This window comes from Halichoerus grypus, chromosome 6 (assembly GCF_964656455.1).
Source record: "Halichoerus grypus chromosome 6, mHalGry1.hap1.1, whole genome shotgun sequence".
Lineage (NCBI taxonomy): Eukaryota > Metazoa > Chordata > Mammalia > Carnivora > Phocidae > Halichoerus > Halichoerus grypus.
Window position 1 is genome coordinate 133,970,140 of NC_135717.1, and position 15,705 is coordinate 133,985,844.

General features: G+C 39.6%; 1 protein-coding gene across 1 annotated transcript in view; it reads right to left on the bottom strand.

Annotated features, from left to right (window-relative positions):
* Positions 1-15,705, bottom strand: part of TSPAN8 (tetraspanin 8) — a 224,235-nt gene that overhangs the window by 106,339 nt on the left and 102,191 nt on the right. The window contains exon 3 of the mRNA XM_078076291.1: positions 10,532-10,620. The gene's annotated coding sequence lies outside the window, so the exon portion shown is untranslated. The remainder of the gene's footprint in view (positions 1-10,531; positions 10,621-15,705) is intronic.

The following is a 15,705-nucleotide window of genomic DNA, read 5'->3' on the forward strand; positions in this document are numbered from 1 at the left end:
AAAATTTCACATTTTCGAGTGCATCTGAAAGAGTAATTTTCTCAGATGCATAGTAATTCACTTACCTTTTCTTTCCTTCAGCTTTTTTATCTATTGAACAAAGAGATCAAGTAAAAAATCTTTTTCTATGTTTCTCTAGCTCTAAAAATCTAATTCTGTATGTTTGTCTCCCTGATGACAGTGTTAAGCATTGTTTTTTAGCACCCAGCCCCCCACCACTCACACACAAAGATGCATTAAATACAGTGAATGTTTTCAGTTGCTGATCTTTTTCCAGGCACCTTTTAACTTCAACCTAATTATAAGCATTGCATTTTCACTACATCTATAGTAAACATTTGTTGTCTTAAAAAAAAAAAAATGGATTCTTTTCCTTCCTCTGCTAAAGAAAACAGCTAAAGAAAAAAGTGGCAGCTTTTGTTACAATAAACAGAGAGCTAAGGTAAGAACATGACAGAAAGATAAAATCTTAAGCAATGAGAGTCAGAGAAGAAAATTTAACTAGCAATGCTGAGAAGGCAAGAAAGAAGATTATTCAAGAAGCATAGTGAAGAGCAAAATCAGTTTCAGCTGGATTCAATGTGAATTACTTCATATACATGACATTGAATCAGTTATAAGTTAATGGCTTTACATGAATAATTAGTCATTGAGCACTCACCAAATGAAATGCGTCTTTCCTTCCCCTCCCTCAATTTCACTTATCACCCTTCTCAAAGACAAATAGGACGCCAAACCTCAGGAGTAGAGGAGATAAAAAGAAGTTGTCAACAAGTCCACAACTCGGTGGAGACTTTACTGGTTTGATCTTGTCTTGCTTCCCTTTTTAAGAGTACAGATAAATTGAGGTAATTGCATTTACCATGTGAAAGGACAGAAGGAAGCAAAGGGGAAAATATTGAGAATAGTTGCAGGGACAGACAACTGGGCAAAGAAAACAAAAGATAGATCAAAGATGGGATCTCCCTCTCTCCCTCCTTCGCCTCCCCCTCTCTCTTTCTTGCCAACCTTTCCACTCTTTTTCCCTATTTCCCTCCCTTTCTTTCTCTCATCTTCCAAATTCTTGATCTCCTTGGCTCCTTTGAAACTTCCAAGCTGTCTCTCGCACCTAATAACCTAGTTCCTTAGGGTGCCATTCTTGTTCTTCTGCTCTTTTCACTCTTTACTTATGACCTTAGTGCTTTGGAAGGAAGGAAGGTGGTGGTGGGTCATTTTTCAAGAGCATATCTTCTCATCTAAATTCCCATTATTCCTAACCTAGTCATGCCCAGTGGTCACAGTTTTTGTTCAAAAGTGGAAAAATTCTAGCTATTGTCCTTCTCTACATTAGCATCCTCCGCTGATTTGCAGATGATTTAGCAGAAATGTCTTCTACTTGATCAGCCATAGAGTTCCTTCAAAGAATACATTTCCTTGAAAGTCAGGCTAAGGAAATCAAGTTCTGTAGTTAAAAAGCATTATCCTTGGGGCACCTGGGTGGCTCAGTCGGTTAACCGTCTGCCTTCAGCTCAGGTCATGATCTCAGGGTCCTGGGATTGAGTCCCTCATCAGGCTCCCTGCTCAGCGGGGTAGTCTGCCTCTCCCCCACCTCTCCTGTGCTCTCTCTCTCTCTCTGTTCTCTCTTTCTCCCTCAAATAAAGAAATAAAATCTTAAAAAAAAAAAAAGCATTATCCTTGCCATTATTGTCAGGCTGTCCTCCTTAGACTATAAGGATACTGAGAATTATACCCTTCAATCATTTGCGAGGAAAGGTTTTTACCCCAGAATTTCTAATGACTGTGCATACAGTCAGAATAAAATGCTTCCCAAGAATAACATGATCTTGGAGTAGAGCATTTTTTAACTTCACTAGGAAGTTTAGAGCGATGGGATCTAGAGCAGTGAGCGGCTATTGGTTTTTATTCCATGATTTCCTACAGATTAAGTTAGAGCTGCAGTGGTCCAGTTGGGGCTTAACTATGAAATTCTAGCATTTATAAAGACTGTCCTTAGAGGTTTACTCATCTTTGTCTATTTATTGCTACCCATACAAAACATCTTCTGAGAAACACAGTGGGATCTAGGGTGGGGTGTGGGGTGCAGTCAGGGACTTGAATAATAGTGAACAAACCCAAGTTTGTTCAACTAATGATAATAGCTAGTATACATTCAGCGCTTACTACATGTATTGGTAAACCATTTAACTCCACATCCACTCTGAAACTGAAGCAGAATCTATGTGTAAAACAGTTGCTTTGCAGTACAGCAAAGTTTCATAGACAAATGGCATACAAAGAAGCACATAATGAAAGGTTTTTATTCTGCTTTGAAGTGAACAACATGTCGGGCACTGCTGTGATTACAAAAGTCTGTGAAGCCAAGTCTTGTGTAATAATTTTTTACTATCCTGAATCCAAGACCAGGAGAGTAAAGTAGTTAAGAGATGACTTAAAAGACTTAGCAGTAGCTCCAATCAATAATCACAGGTTTAAATTTCAAAACAGAATCAACAATTAAAGGAAGGAATTGTTGTTTATATCCCAGTGCATCTGTCTCAAAAGTACACTTTGGGAGACGTTAGTCTTCGATGAGTCCTATGTGAGGTGTCAGTGTCCAAACTACTCACTACTGCTCCATTATGGTCAATACCAGTCCATTAGGAGATAAAGAGCTTATACCGCAATGTAATCAACATACCGCTCCCTTTGCTGAGAACATCTCACAACCCCCCAAAAAGAAGAAAAATGTCCAGTTGAATTAGATTGTGTGTAGTAAAGAAATTGGTCTAGATTCTGGTGCTAGCTTCTGATTTAATTGCAACTGATAGCAAAGTTTGTGGACCGACAGTAGCTTACACAATACAGTTTGAATAGCAATGTTGTACAACATCCAGTCTTTGTCAGCTAGAAATTATACTCAATTGCTAATAGCAGAGACCCAACTACAAGTGAATTAGGGGATTCTTCTCTTGTGGAAAAGATGTGAGAGAGTGTACGGGACTTGAATGTCCATCGCAAGATGAGTTCTCCCAGATCCACCAAATCATAAGGCTGGGTGGGCCTGCAGCATCCCATCAGATGGAAATGGTACATCTGGGATCAGCGGCTGGTGGGGCTGCAAGCAAGCTGTGCAAGAGGTGCCCTCGTGTTATCTGCCATGGTCCCGCCAGCACCTCTCCCCAGCTCCTACCGGCGGCCTCCTGAGAAGTCCATTATGATCAGGTAGTGGAGGAGGGAAATGGCCAAGCTTGTTTCTACAGACCGATCAGTTCAATAAGTGAGTGTAAGCCAAAAACGGGTGGTTGCCACTCCACAGCCTCACACAGGGTGGCCCCGAATGCAAGTGGGGAAGAAAAGCCTCCCAATAAATAGGGCTTCAGATTGTCCACCCTGTCACCCACTTTGTGTGGAAAGATAAGAAGCTTAAGGCAAGAGTAAATATGGCATGAAGAATAAATAATAAGGTTAAAGGCAAAGAGGTCTGGGAAGGGGAGTGGGGAAAGTACAGCGTGTTATCCAACAGAAGCTTCCACCACCGAGAAAATACTAAATAAAGAAGCAGACAATGAACATCAGCAACCTGCATCCTAGACCACCCTATTCCTGGCACAGTGGGCCCATGAACAGGATAGCCATGGAGGCAGGATTGGAAGCATGGACCCGACCTCATGGGTTCCCTGTCACCAAAGCTGATTAAATATTGCGTCTGCCGAAAGTCCAAACCTGCCAGCAATCGAGCCCAATACTGAGCCCCCCAGTATGGCACCAACTCTCCAGACCAACTTGGTACCATATTGATTACATTAGACTCCTTTCATCCTGAAAAATGCAGCCATGTATCTTGACTAAAATCAACACATATTCCCAATACGGGTTTGCCTTCTTTGCCTGCAGGACCTCAGCCGGCACCATTATCCAAGTGCTTACAGAATGTGTGACCTACTGACTGGGCATCCCACATAACATTGCAGGGTACAAAAGGACCCACTTAAAAGCAAAGGAAGTTAGCACCTGATTATGGGATCTTCTGTCTAAATATAAAGATGCGTTAACTTTCTATTGCCCACTGGACTACACATCTGGATATCAAATAAGACTTGACCCATCATTCTATCTGAATCCCTTAGTTTTCTAAAGCCTTTCTCTGACAATTTGGGCCTCAGCCAGACTGCCTTCCCTAGTGCTCCATTTTAACTTTTATTGTCCCCTTCAGGAGATAGTTAAGGTGTCCATTATCCCTATTTCTCTCTTCTTTTTATATCTTATCTTATTCTTATGGAGTCTTGCCCTTGCTATATATAATACAGCTCTTGGAATTTATCATAATTCGTAAAAATCATAAAAATCCCAACGTAATGTTGCCATCCAAACTGAGTTATAGCAATGTCCTTTTGGTTCTTGTAAAATAAAAAATAAAAACCATATTAAAACAGATAGTACCCTCTAGCAGGCTAGTGGTTACAAAAGAAGAATCAGGTTGCTGTATCAGACTGGGGAATTATGTCCTCCAACCCCTCTGAATAAGTGTTCTCTCTTTAAATTGATAAAAAACAAATTTTTTTTATTTTTCCCTTTAAGAGATCCTTCATCTGCCTCTACAAAATACAGGCAGGGTCAAATTTTGTTACCTCTGATTTTTCCATTTTCTCTTTATCTTATGTTTTCTCTTCAAATCTGTGGGCCTAGAATGAATATGTTCCTCCTCAGGCTGAAGATTTTTAAGCCTGTATTAGATGCAATTTTCCCAATATGCCAACCACGTGAGCACAAGCCGACCGATTCCTCAATATTCACAAAGTTGCTTATAATATAAGTAGGTTCACAGTAGTTTCCTTTATCAACATTAACTTCTATCTGCTCCCAGAAAAAAGAAAATTTCTACATCTGTTTTTTTCTAGTCCCCATTTCTGTGCCTTTTATTCACATTTCCATTGCCATGTTCTATTTTATTCAGCCAGCTTAAAATATCACAGTGCTTCTTTATCCACATAACATTGTCTTCTCATTTCTGTAATATGCATTTTTTTCTTTTAATAAAATCTTGGCCTGCTTAGCTATATTCCTGGAACATCAAGCCAGAAGTTCTTATTTTTTTCCAGTTATTTCTTCCAAAATTTATCACACGTTACTTTACTCTTGAAGCTTACATCATCCTCTTTTATCCCTCACAAGGAATGAATACAAATATGCCTCTTGGAGTAACTCTTAGTAATTTGATTGTCCAAACCCCCATAACATAATCCCCAGGCAGCCTAGGCTGATTTATCTTTTGAATCTTTCTGACAATAAAATGTGGCTGAAACAATTCTGTGATGTCTGTGTTTCATGGCTTTGAATAGATTTTCCCTCTCCCATTTTGGCCTTCACTTTGTTTACTTAAGATCTTGGGAAGAACAGGAGAGATCTGAAAGAAAATACACCGTCATATCTCAATAACACATAAACCTTAAACAGTCCTCTTTGCACATCACTGACCTTACTCCTTCCTTTGTTCTCTTTTTTTTTCAAGCATGAATTACCCCTCTCCTGGATTGTTCCAGTGGATCCGAAGCCTTTCCTGACTAACGGCACCATGAGCCATCCCTCTGTTTTGAGGTCCCCTAGCATTTACATCAAAAAAATGGAATCAATCACTGCGTATTTGTTGTAGACATATTGCTAGATGTGTGTGTGTGTGTGTGTGTGTGTGTGTGTGCATGAGCATGTGCACATGCTGGTGCAGACAATTGCCTGGACTCATCAGCCAAAGGTCTCTTTCTTCTTTTGCAGCATGATTTCGGTCTATACAAATGCTGGAAATGTAACCATGAATAGATGCTTGAGGTAGTATATTAATTTGGCCATTATTCTTTCATCTAGCATTTATCAAGCATCTATTCAGTGTTACCGTGCTAACGGCTCAATCAAGTGGTCCCCGCTTCCAACAGCTCATAGTCTGGAGAAAAAAGAAAAACAAGAAAATAGGTAGTGACAACAGAGTATAAAATCTACAGGAGGATATGGAATTGACAAAGAAAACCCCCTAAATCAGTGTAAGAAGAGGGTGGAGGAAGGAATGGAAAGAGAAGGACCAGTAGAAGTTCCCTGGGCAGAGAAAAGGCGGGGCAGAGTGCCCCAGGCAGAAGGCAAAGCAAAGAAGGTGGGGTACTGAGGTTTTTATGGAACGGTTGGGGTGACGTGCATGGTGCCGTATAGCTACAGAGACAAGCTCGGGAAGATGGTGGGAGATGAAGCTAACAAAGCAGTAAGAGCCAGTTTCGAAGGGACTTTGTAGGGCATGTTGAAGAGTTTGCCCTCTGTCTCAGCCCATTACTTATGTGTGGCTCTAGTCACCAGACTTCTGACTAGCACTGGGAAAGAGGTTCTGGGTTCTGTCTGTTGTCTGATTTCTGCTGCTCAGTACTTGAAGCTCCTTTAATTCCAGGCTGTACTCCCAATCTCATGATCTACCTCTCCAAATTATCCCAAACGCCATTGCCAGATTAACTGTATTGCTGTATTTTATCTCTTACATCCAAAAACCTTCAGTGTTTCATTGCATACCAAACGCAGCAGAAACCTCTACACAGCAGGATTCGCCAGGAATCTCCACTACCATTTCCCATTTCCCCCGTAAATACACCTTTTCCACGTGGGTGCTATGGTTTCCCAACTCTATGCCCTTCCTCAAAATGTCCTTTCTGTTTTTCATCTGCTCAAGCCTTTCCAGTCTTCCAGATGCGTGTCCAATGTAATTTGTTTCCTTGGAATCAATAATGAACTGCATTTCTATTGTCTTTTAGCCCTTATTGTACTGTGCCCTGTAAGTCTATGTATTTCTTTTATTCATCTGACTAAAACAATTGCTCCTTGAGGGTCAGAACTGTGTCTTGGTCACCTTTTTAAAATTTTTAATAGTACATAACACCATTTCTTGAGCAGAGATGCTAGGCAAATATTAAATTGGAACATATTAAACTGATGACTATTAGCGAAGCTCAATCAGTTTACTCTTCTCCTCCTCAGTGACCACAGTAGTTACTTTATCACCTCAACTCCTTTTATTATGTTATTTACAAGGAAGGTAGAGGCTGATGTTTTATCTCTATCTTATAGAAAAAAATATTTGGATGTTAAGAATTTAAGAAGTTTAAGTGTTTGGGGACTGGAATCTAAGTTCCTGACACCTACTCAGTGTTTGTTTAGATAATGCTAGATCCAGGATTCCTTTCCTGGAAGGGATTAAAAGGGAAGCTTTAAAAAACATATTAAGGGTTATTTTTACTACTGTTTACCATCAGTGCTGGGGGAAAAACATAATGGGAAAGTTGTTAAATCACTAAAAAAATAAGTTAGGGGCTTCTAATTTTATAATTCAGGGACATGAAGACCTCACTTACAGAGATAGAAAGTTAAGAGGTAGTTTGGAGTGCTCTGGGCTCATTTGAACTTTTGGGTTAATTTGTTGAAAGTCAATTGATTCAAAGCCATTTCAGCACATGGCAAACCCACCAAAAGACCATCTGGAGGAAACTGTCAGCTTCATATCCTGAGGTTACAGGAAACTTGGTTGCAACCATTTGAGGGCAGTTTCAGGGGTGGGACGTGAGCCCACCAAAATAGAAAAGGCTATAAACTGGGTTTAAGAAAAAGACTGCCCATTCACAGATAAAGCATTAAGCATTGAGCAACACCAGGCATCTGAATTATAAAATACGCATGAAATCAGCACCCAGCTAAGTTGAGCAGATAAATCCTTACTCAAATAGCTGAGGTGTAAAGGCTATAGCAAAACTAAAACTTTGAAAAAATCCTCCATAATTCATCAGTCTTGACAAATGGACTTTTTGGAAATTGATTTTCAGTGAATTGTCCTGATTCTAGTTTGGATAAATACCTAGCCTCAATTGCTTACACATTCTTCTATCAAAGTTTCGGGTTTGTGTATGGACATGATAGCTGGTCTCTGATCCAAGACCTTCATCTGTACCTTAACCATATCCTACCTAGTATTACTTTTCCTTATATCCTTCTTTCAAGATTTTAAGTTCTATGAAAGTTGGGACCAGACACTACACCTTATGACTCTTCATGTTCCTAGTACCTTGCACACTTGTATTTGGTAGACAGAGCACTCACCCGACTGCCTCACCTTTGAGAGGAACCCTCAAAAGATGATTCACCCCTTATTGTCATTCAGTAGTTTCACCTCCAATATGAATGACAGTGTTACTATTACAACTAAATCAAGAGTATTCTGGAGCCGAATGAAGTTTTCCTGTCCTCTTCTGACCCCATCCAACTTGACCAAAGTCTTTTCCTTTTCTTAAGTAGAAACTGGAAAAGGAACCATATATCATCCCTCTAAACCTACCAGTTATTGGGTAATTTTCATTTAATAAACTTTGAATTGCAAGAGGTTTCTGTTATTGATAATGCTTACTTTTACCAAGAATTTGAATTATTTCAACAACTTTTTCTTTCTGTTTTGTAATGACACAAAGCTTAACCAGAAAGCAGAGCTTCTCAACCTATGAAACTGAGCTTCTGGCTATTTTTATTATTTTAGATAAATAATAATGGCCATTATTAGTGGCTCCACCCTCCCCCTTGATATTATGACCCTTGGATGACCCACCTTTATCTCTCACCCTGAGGGAAGAAGGTCCTCCCATGTCTGGTATCTGAGAAAGTTCTCCTATGTTTCAGATGTCCTAAACTATCCTATAATTACCCCCTGATTCCTGATTCCCAGCCCTTGGAAGACTATAGTCTGGTCCAGTCTTGTGCTGTTTGAAGCTCATTTATTAGCTTGTTATTAAAGCCCAAGTTTATCCTCTTGTAAAATCTGATTAATACCCACTGTTCTAAGCTATACTTTGTTTATATGCTATCACAGCATTTTACATATTATATTTTAGCTATATCCACGCCTGACTTTCCCACTAGATTGTGAACATATTTTTGCTCTTTGTCCTCAATTGGACAGTTGTCTCCAATGGTATATGCTTTCACACTAGGGATAGCCATCTTTTCTGGATGTGAAATGACTAGATTCCCAGATACTCTAGAGTGTAGTCTAATCAAATCCTAAAACTACTAGAACATGAGGTCCATGATGCAGCCCAGCTTATAGAACAGTGCCTGGCAAGAGTCGGTGCTAGTCTCAATCATGTTTATGATACAAAAGAATACTTTGTTAATACGCAACAATATGACATCCTTGCTCAGCAGGGAGCCTGTTTCTCCCTTTGCTTGCCACTCCCCCTGCTTGTGCTCTCTCTCTCTCTCTCTCTGTCAAATCTTAAAAAAAAATATGCAACAATATGAAGGAACAGTGTTACCTCAGTCTTTTTAGATATTTGTAAACTGTAAAGACTCCAATATTCCTTTCACACCTTAGAGACAATACATAGTCTAAGACTTTTATATAACAGTGATTCCTAAATTTTTCATCACTGATGTTTTTCATTCATGTGGTTTCACAAGAACACCCTTACTGGAATACTCAAATAATTGTCATTTTTTAAGCTTCACAGGTTCTGGGCTTTCCTGTTTCCTAAGTGACTGCCATACCCACATGGGAACTCAAGGAACTGCTGTTAACTTAGGTAGAAAGAGTAGTCCATTGGGAGAACTTGAAGAACCAAGCCACTGTACCCTGGAGGTTTCCCAGGTGCTCTGAGAAGTCTAGACTGTTTCCTGACATGGCATGTCCAGGGGCCCTCAACCAGATGGGGTTCAGGAGCTCTGTAGGAAAGAACTTAAACCTGGCCAGCAAATGTGGCTCGGATATGCTCCCACTACACGGGACTGAAGCTCCCTAAGAGAGCAGACTGGAGGAAAGGAAGGTAGAGCATCGAAAGAAAAACTGCCCAAGTGGAGACAAAGCCTGGCCACGTGGGCAGAGTGAGCTTCAAGAGAGCCAAGAATCCAGGAACTGGGTCCGATTGCTGGCTCTGTGCCTGGTGGGAGCACGGGTGGAGGGGAGCCGGGGGCAGACACTGGGCCACCAGCAAGTGGCCAGTAAGGATGGCAGCAGATCAGTGCTGCTCGCTGGAACAAAGGAATCGTGGAAAGTAGATACAAGAGCAGAAAGTGTCAGATGGAGGGGCAGCGGCTCGAATTATGTGTGAGACCTTCCTGGATTTGGTGAAAACTCAATGGGGTAGGAAGGGCTGCCTCTCCTACCAAACAATGCTCAGAACATGGGTTCCCACCCACCACCTCCAGCTAGAGAAAATACAAGTTGCATCAGGGAGAAGCATTAAGCGGAAAAGAAAGAAACAAATCTTTAAAAATTCAAGTCATGTCACCAGGTCAGCTGCTAGCGGCTTTTTCAACAGAAATGTATCCTCCTGTCAAAAGAAAACAACATGTTGGAAAGCCTCCGTGTCATGACACTTAGGAGCGAAGCTCCTATTTCCCTAGATGGGAAATAGACGTGCAGTGCCACGCAAGCCGTGCCAGGAAGACACGCTCACCCTCAGGACATAATATTTCAGGCTCATTCAGCGGGAGTGGGTTAAAGGGAAATATCATGGAAAGGAATGACTCATCAACTCACTGGTACCTTGGCAAGAGTTGGTGCATCCAAGTTCCAAGACTGCAGAGAATGCAGGGTCCAAAGAGGGTAAGGCCTGGAGCAAGGGCCCAAGGAACCTGAAATAACACACACAACAACTTACTATTGGCTGGCTAACAGGCGTTCCTTGCATATTTTCATTTACTCATTTAATCCTCAAAAAACAGCCTTATGAGGTAGGGCCTGTTGTTATGCCCTCATTTTACAGATGAGGGACCTGAGGCACAGAAGGCTGAGAAACTTGCCCAAAGTCACACAGGTACTAAGGAGCACAGCTGAGCTTCAAGCCCAGACACCCTGGCTCCTTACCCGAATGCCCCCGCGTCCTTCAGACGATGCTTCTCTAGCACTGACTCTGTGCCACATTCCCTTCCAAGTATTTTGCATAGGTTAGGACATTAAAGGTTGAAAAGTACAGGTAAGGGTAGAGGAAAATAAAATTTACCTAGGGTTTCCTCTGTCATGGGGGTAGCTTTTTAAAAAAAGAAAATAATTAGGAGTCACTAATCTCCACTACTGCAACATGCAATCTGATCAGGAAACTAGTATAAAGAGAACCACAGCTACAATGAAGATCTTGATTTTTAAAATCATAGGATTCTAATGAAAAAAACAATAAGTGGTCTTGCATCACTAAGCTATAGAATAGAACAGGACAATGAAAGTGAATCAAAAAGAAATAGTGCTAAATATATCAACCTGAGTAGATGTCCCAAACTAAAAATGTTGAGTGAAAAATATCAAGTTGCAGAATGATACATGAAGTGTGAAATCACTTATATAAGCTTTTTTAACAGCTTTATTGAGGTAAAACTTAGTGTATACATTTTAATGAGTTTGGACATATGCACAATCCAAAAGCTGATGAACTAAGTCTGTGTGCTTAATGATGTAGTTGATCTACATTCTGACATAGGTGTCTTATCCTCTAGTAGACTTGTAACACTTTTTAGACCAGGAATGAACCATTTATCTCGTAAAGCACAACAAAAATGAAAAATGTGAAGTAAACATCTGCCTTAAAAGTTTATCAATAACTTTCTATGTACACATAGATTTTACAAAGTAGTTGACAATCTTTTTACACAGTAATTTTGATGAGTTCCTATAATAAGACAGGTGGCCACAAAAGATAGAAATTAGTCTTGTTCTCCATGGTCTCTTTCCCCCTCAACTTTATTGCCCTTCAGATAAGGAGAAAAAGAAGTCCATATTGGTATTGTTCTCCATGGTCTTTTCCCCCCTCAACTGTATTGCCCTTCAGATAAGGAGAAAAAGAAGTCCATGTCTGTGCAGTATCAAAGATTTCCCCAGTTGCTGGAGGTTCAATCCAAGAACATGCTGACAGAGTGGGACACTGGCATTCATACAGAGACGGCACAGGAAGACTGTGATTCTTTTCACTTCAGGTTTACAGTCACTTGCTTTGGCTTGTCAGTTATAGCATAAATATCTCCATCGCCATAAAAATGTGACACCATCCTATCTGGGTACCACCATCTTAAAGATCATAAGCTCTAGTTTATGGACAAGAGAGAAACTTCCATAAACTGTATCAGTCAATGTCCAGCCAGGAAAACAGAAACCACTCTGGTCATATCAAACAGAGAGAATTTAATACAGGAAACGCATTACAAAGATATTGGAAGAACTCCATGAGCCAGAAGAGATAAGTTCACCCAAAGATCAGTAACTGCAGAGAATCACTACCGTGCTTAGAACCAGAGAAGTGAAAGGGGAAACGGCAGGACCCAGAACCCCCAGTGTGAGCCTCCGAGGCTGCTGAGAACCCCCTACTGCCAATGCCGCTGTTGGGGCCCCTGGGCCAGGGCCTGCTTAAACACCCCCACCCCCGCTGCCTTTGGAGCTGCATCGACGGAGAGAACCCAGAGCTCACACTGGCCAGTGGCCTCTCCAACCAAAAGCACCTGCCAGAAAACACGAGGGGAAAAAAAAAAAGTTTCTTCCCTCTTTCCAGTTCCCAATTACCTGCCAATGTCTCCCATTAATAGAACTTAACAGGAAGGCAACTGGCGAGGGAACCTGGGGAAAATAGCTTGCAGGCTTTCAGCCCCAAATGTGGAGAGGAGTACAGAGAAGAGGAGGGATAGAACTCAGAGATCAGATACTCTCAGCGATTCACTAAAGCATCTTTTATATTTTCAAGAGGAGTCCATTTGCCTTCTTAGAAACAAAGAAATAGAACAATTACTTCAAAACTCTAGTCAATTTTTTGAGGCTTTTTCTCCTAGAAATATCTGTATATCTATATTTCTATCTATATATGGGTATCTTTATATCTATATAGAAATATATACCTATAGATATATAGATAGATATTTATAGATATATATTTTCTACATAGAAATAGATACATATTTCTAGCTTTATAGGATATAATTGGTGCATAACATTATATATTTAAGGTGTACAACGTGTTGATTGGATACATTTATAAATTTCAATGTGATTAGCACCATAGTATTAGCTAGCACTTGCATCCTGTCACATAGTTACCATTTCTTGAGAACATTTAAGTATACAGTATTATCAGCTCTAATCACCATGTTGTACGTTGGATCCCCAAACTTGTTAATCTTATAGCTAGAAGTTTATACCCTTTGACCAGTATCTCCCTATTTCTCCTACCCCAACCCCTAGTAATTACCACTCTTCTGTTTCTCTGAGTTTGCATTTTTTTTTAGATTCCACCTATAAGTGATATCATACAATATCTGTCTTTCTCTGACACTTCATTTAGCATAATAGCCACAAAGTCCATTCATGTTGTTACAAATGGCAAGATTTCCTTATTTCTCATGGCCGAATAGTATTCCATTGCTTATATATTCCATATCTCCTTTATCCACTCCTCTGTTGATGGATGCTTAAGTTGTTTCTGCATGATGGCTATTGTGAGAAATGCTGCAAGGAACATGGGAGTGCAGATATCTCCATGGGATCCTGATTTCAATTTCTTTAGATACATACCCAGAAGTGGGATTGCTGGATCATATGGTAGTTCTATTTTTAATTTTTTGAGGAACCTCCATACTGTTTTCCAAGGTGGCCACACCAATTTACATTCCCCAACAGTGCATGAAAGTTTCCTTTTCTCCACATCCTCACCAATAGTTGTTATCGCTTTTGTCTTTTTAATGATAGCCGTTCTACCTGGTGTAAGATTATATCTCACTGTGGTTTTGGTTTGCATTTCCGTGATGATTTGTGATATTGAACAATTTTTATTTACTAGTTAACATATGGTTTCATTGATAACCATATTTCATACTTTCCTCTACCTTCCACCTAATAATGGAAATTTAAAAAATATCAATATATGCTATATTTATTCATATAGTCTCCTCTATCTGTTCAAATTAAATCAGAGCCAGAAGTAGTGTAATTTATTTTCCTATTTATTACCTGAATTCTCAAGACCAGGACAAAAAGTTGATGTATAGTATCAAAAATTTTACTCTAACAAATAATTATTGCTTAAGTAATTATGTGAATAATAAAGTATAAATATTTAAGAATGCCATAAAAATTTCCTCCCTTTAAATAAATCTTAAAAATAATATATTTCCAAATTTTAAAATCCTTAGCTTTAATAGAGACTCTTCAAATTTTTAACATTATTATTAAATGGTAGAACATTTTCAAGAACTTTTGCTGACACTTGAACCTTTTATTCAAGGGCTTTTTTGTCAAGTCTGAACTGATGTATTACTTACCATTTCTTTTCCTAAATAATTTTGGAAATGACACATTTTCTTTTCTCTCTTCTGTTTTTATTTAAAAGTCTAAAATACACATAATGGGGGGTAATTTAGGTGTGGCTCTCCAAAGCCTGTAGTCCCTTACTTAGACTGCAGGAGGCATGAGGTTGAAAAAAAAAAGAAAAATGAGAATGAGGGCTGGGAATTGTTAGATTTGGAGATAAGAAGGCCATTGGTGACCATCCCAGTTTGGGTGGAGCAGCTGGTTGATAGGAATTCTGAGGTCAGGCCACCAGGATTTGAATCTTAGCTCTACTACTTACACTATCTTTGACACTGTGCAAGTGATTTATTTCTCTGAGTCTCATTTTCCTTAAGTGTACAATCGAGATAATTATACCTATCTCATACTACAGAGTAAACACAATAATGCATTTAAAGCTCTTAGAACAACATATGGCAAATAAGAAGCAATCAATAAATGTTTATTGTCATCAGTATTAATACAATGGATTAAAGAATAGTCATACAATTGGAAGCCCCAAAATGGTAGCGCTCAATGGAGTTCACTTTGGCATTCTCTTGTTCACTCAGTAGTCCTGTGTTTGGGAATTTGTCCCACAGATAAACCTACTCATGTACAATATGGTGTGCATAATATTAGCAATGGCAGCATTGTTTGAAATCTATAAAGAGTAGAAACAACACAGGGGACCAATTATATACCTCAGTCTATATCACCAAAGGAATATCATGCCACTTAATAAAAAACTGAGGAGGCCTTCAGTGTTCTGACGTAGAAGACCTCCAAGACATATCATGATGTGTAATAAGAAAGGGGCAGATAACTGTATATTATGTGCTACATTTTTGTTTAATGGAAGAAAAAGGAAATTTTTAAATGGTTTCTCAAATGGTGTGTTATCCCATCATGTCTACCATTCAATGGTCAATTAGATTCTACCACACCTGTACTTTAAACTATAGCACTGGAATCTGCCTGAGACAACAGTTAGTTATTCCCACCAGGGGGACCGCTTTTTTATACTGATCTCCTTTTATTCCAAATCTTACGTCCTCCCTGGTCTCTCTTCCTCTTTCCATTCTCCCCTCTTCTGCTCTGTTCTCTCAATCCTTTTATTATTCTCTTGCTTTTTGCTTTGTCCCCACTTGTCCCTTGGACCCACAAGCATTCCCAACCCATGTCCTAGGTTACATTGAGGGCCAGATCCCTGTACTAGAGCATATCATCCTGTAAATATCACAACAACAACAAAACCCTGGTTTTAACTTTCTACTTTATTACTTTCACATCAAGTCTTTAAACAACTATTCGGTCATGAAACATTTTTATATTAAAAGCCAAAATCTGGAGGATGTGTTGGCCAACAGCAATACCATCTTGTCCACCATCTGAAGTTCAATAACTGTGTTCTTTTT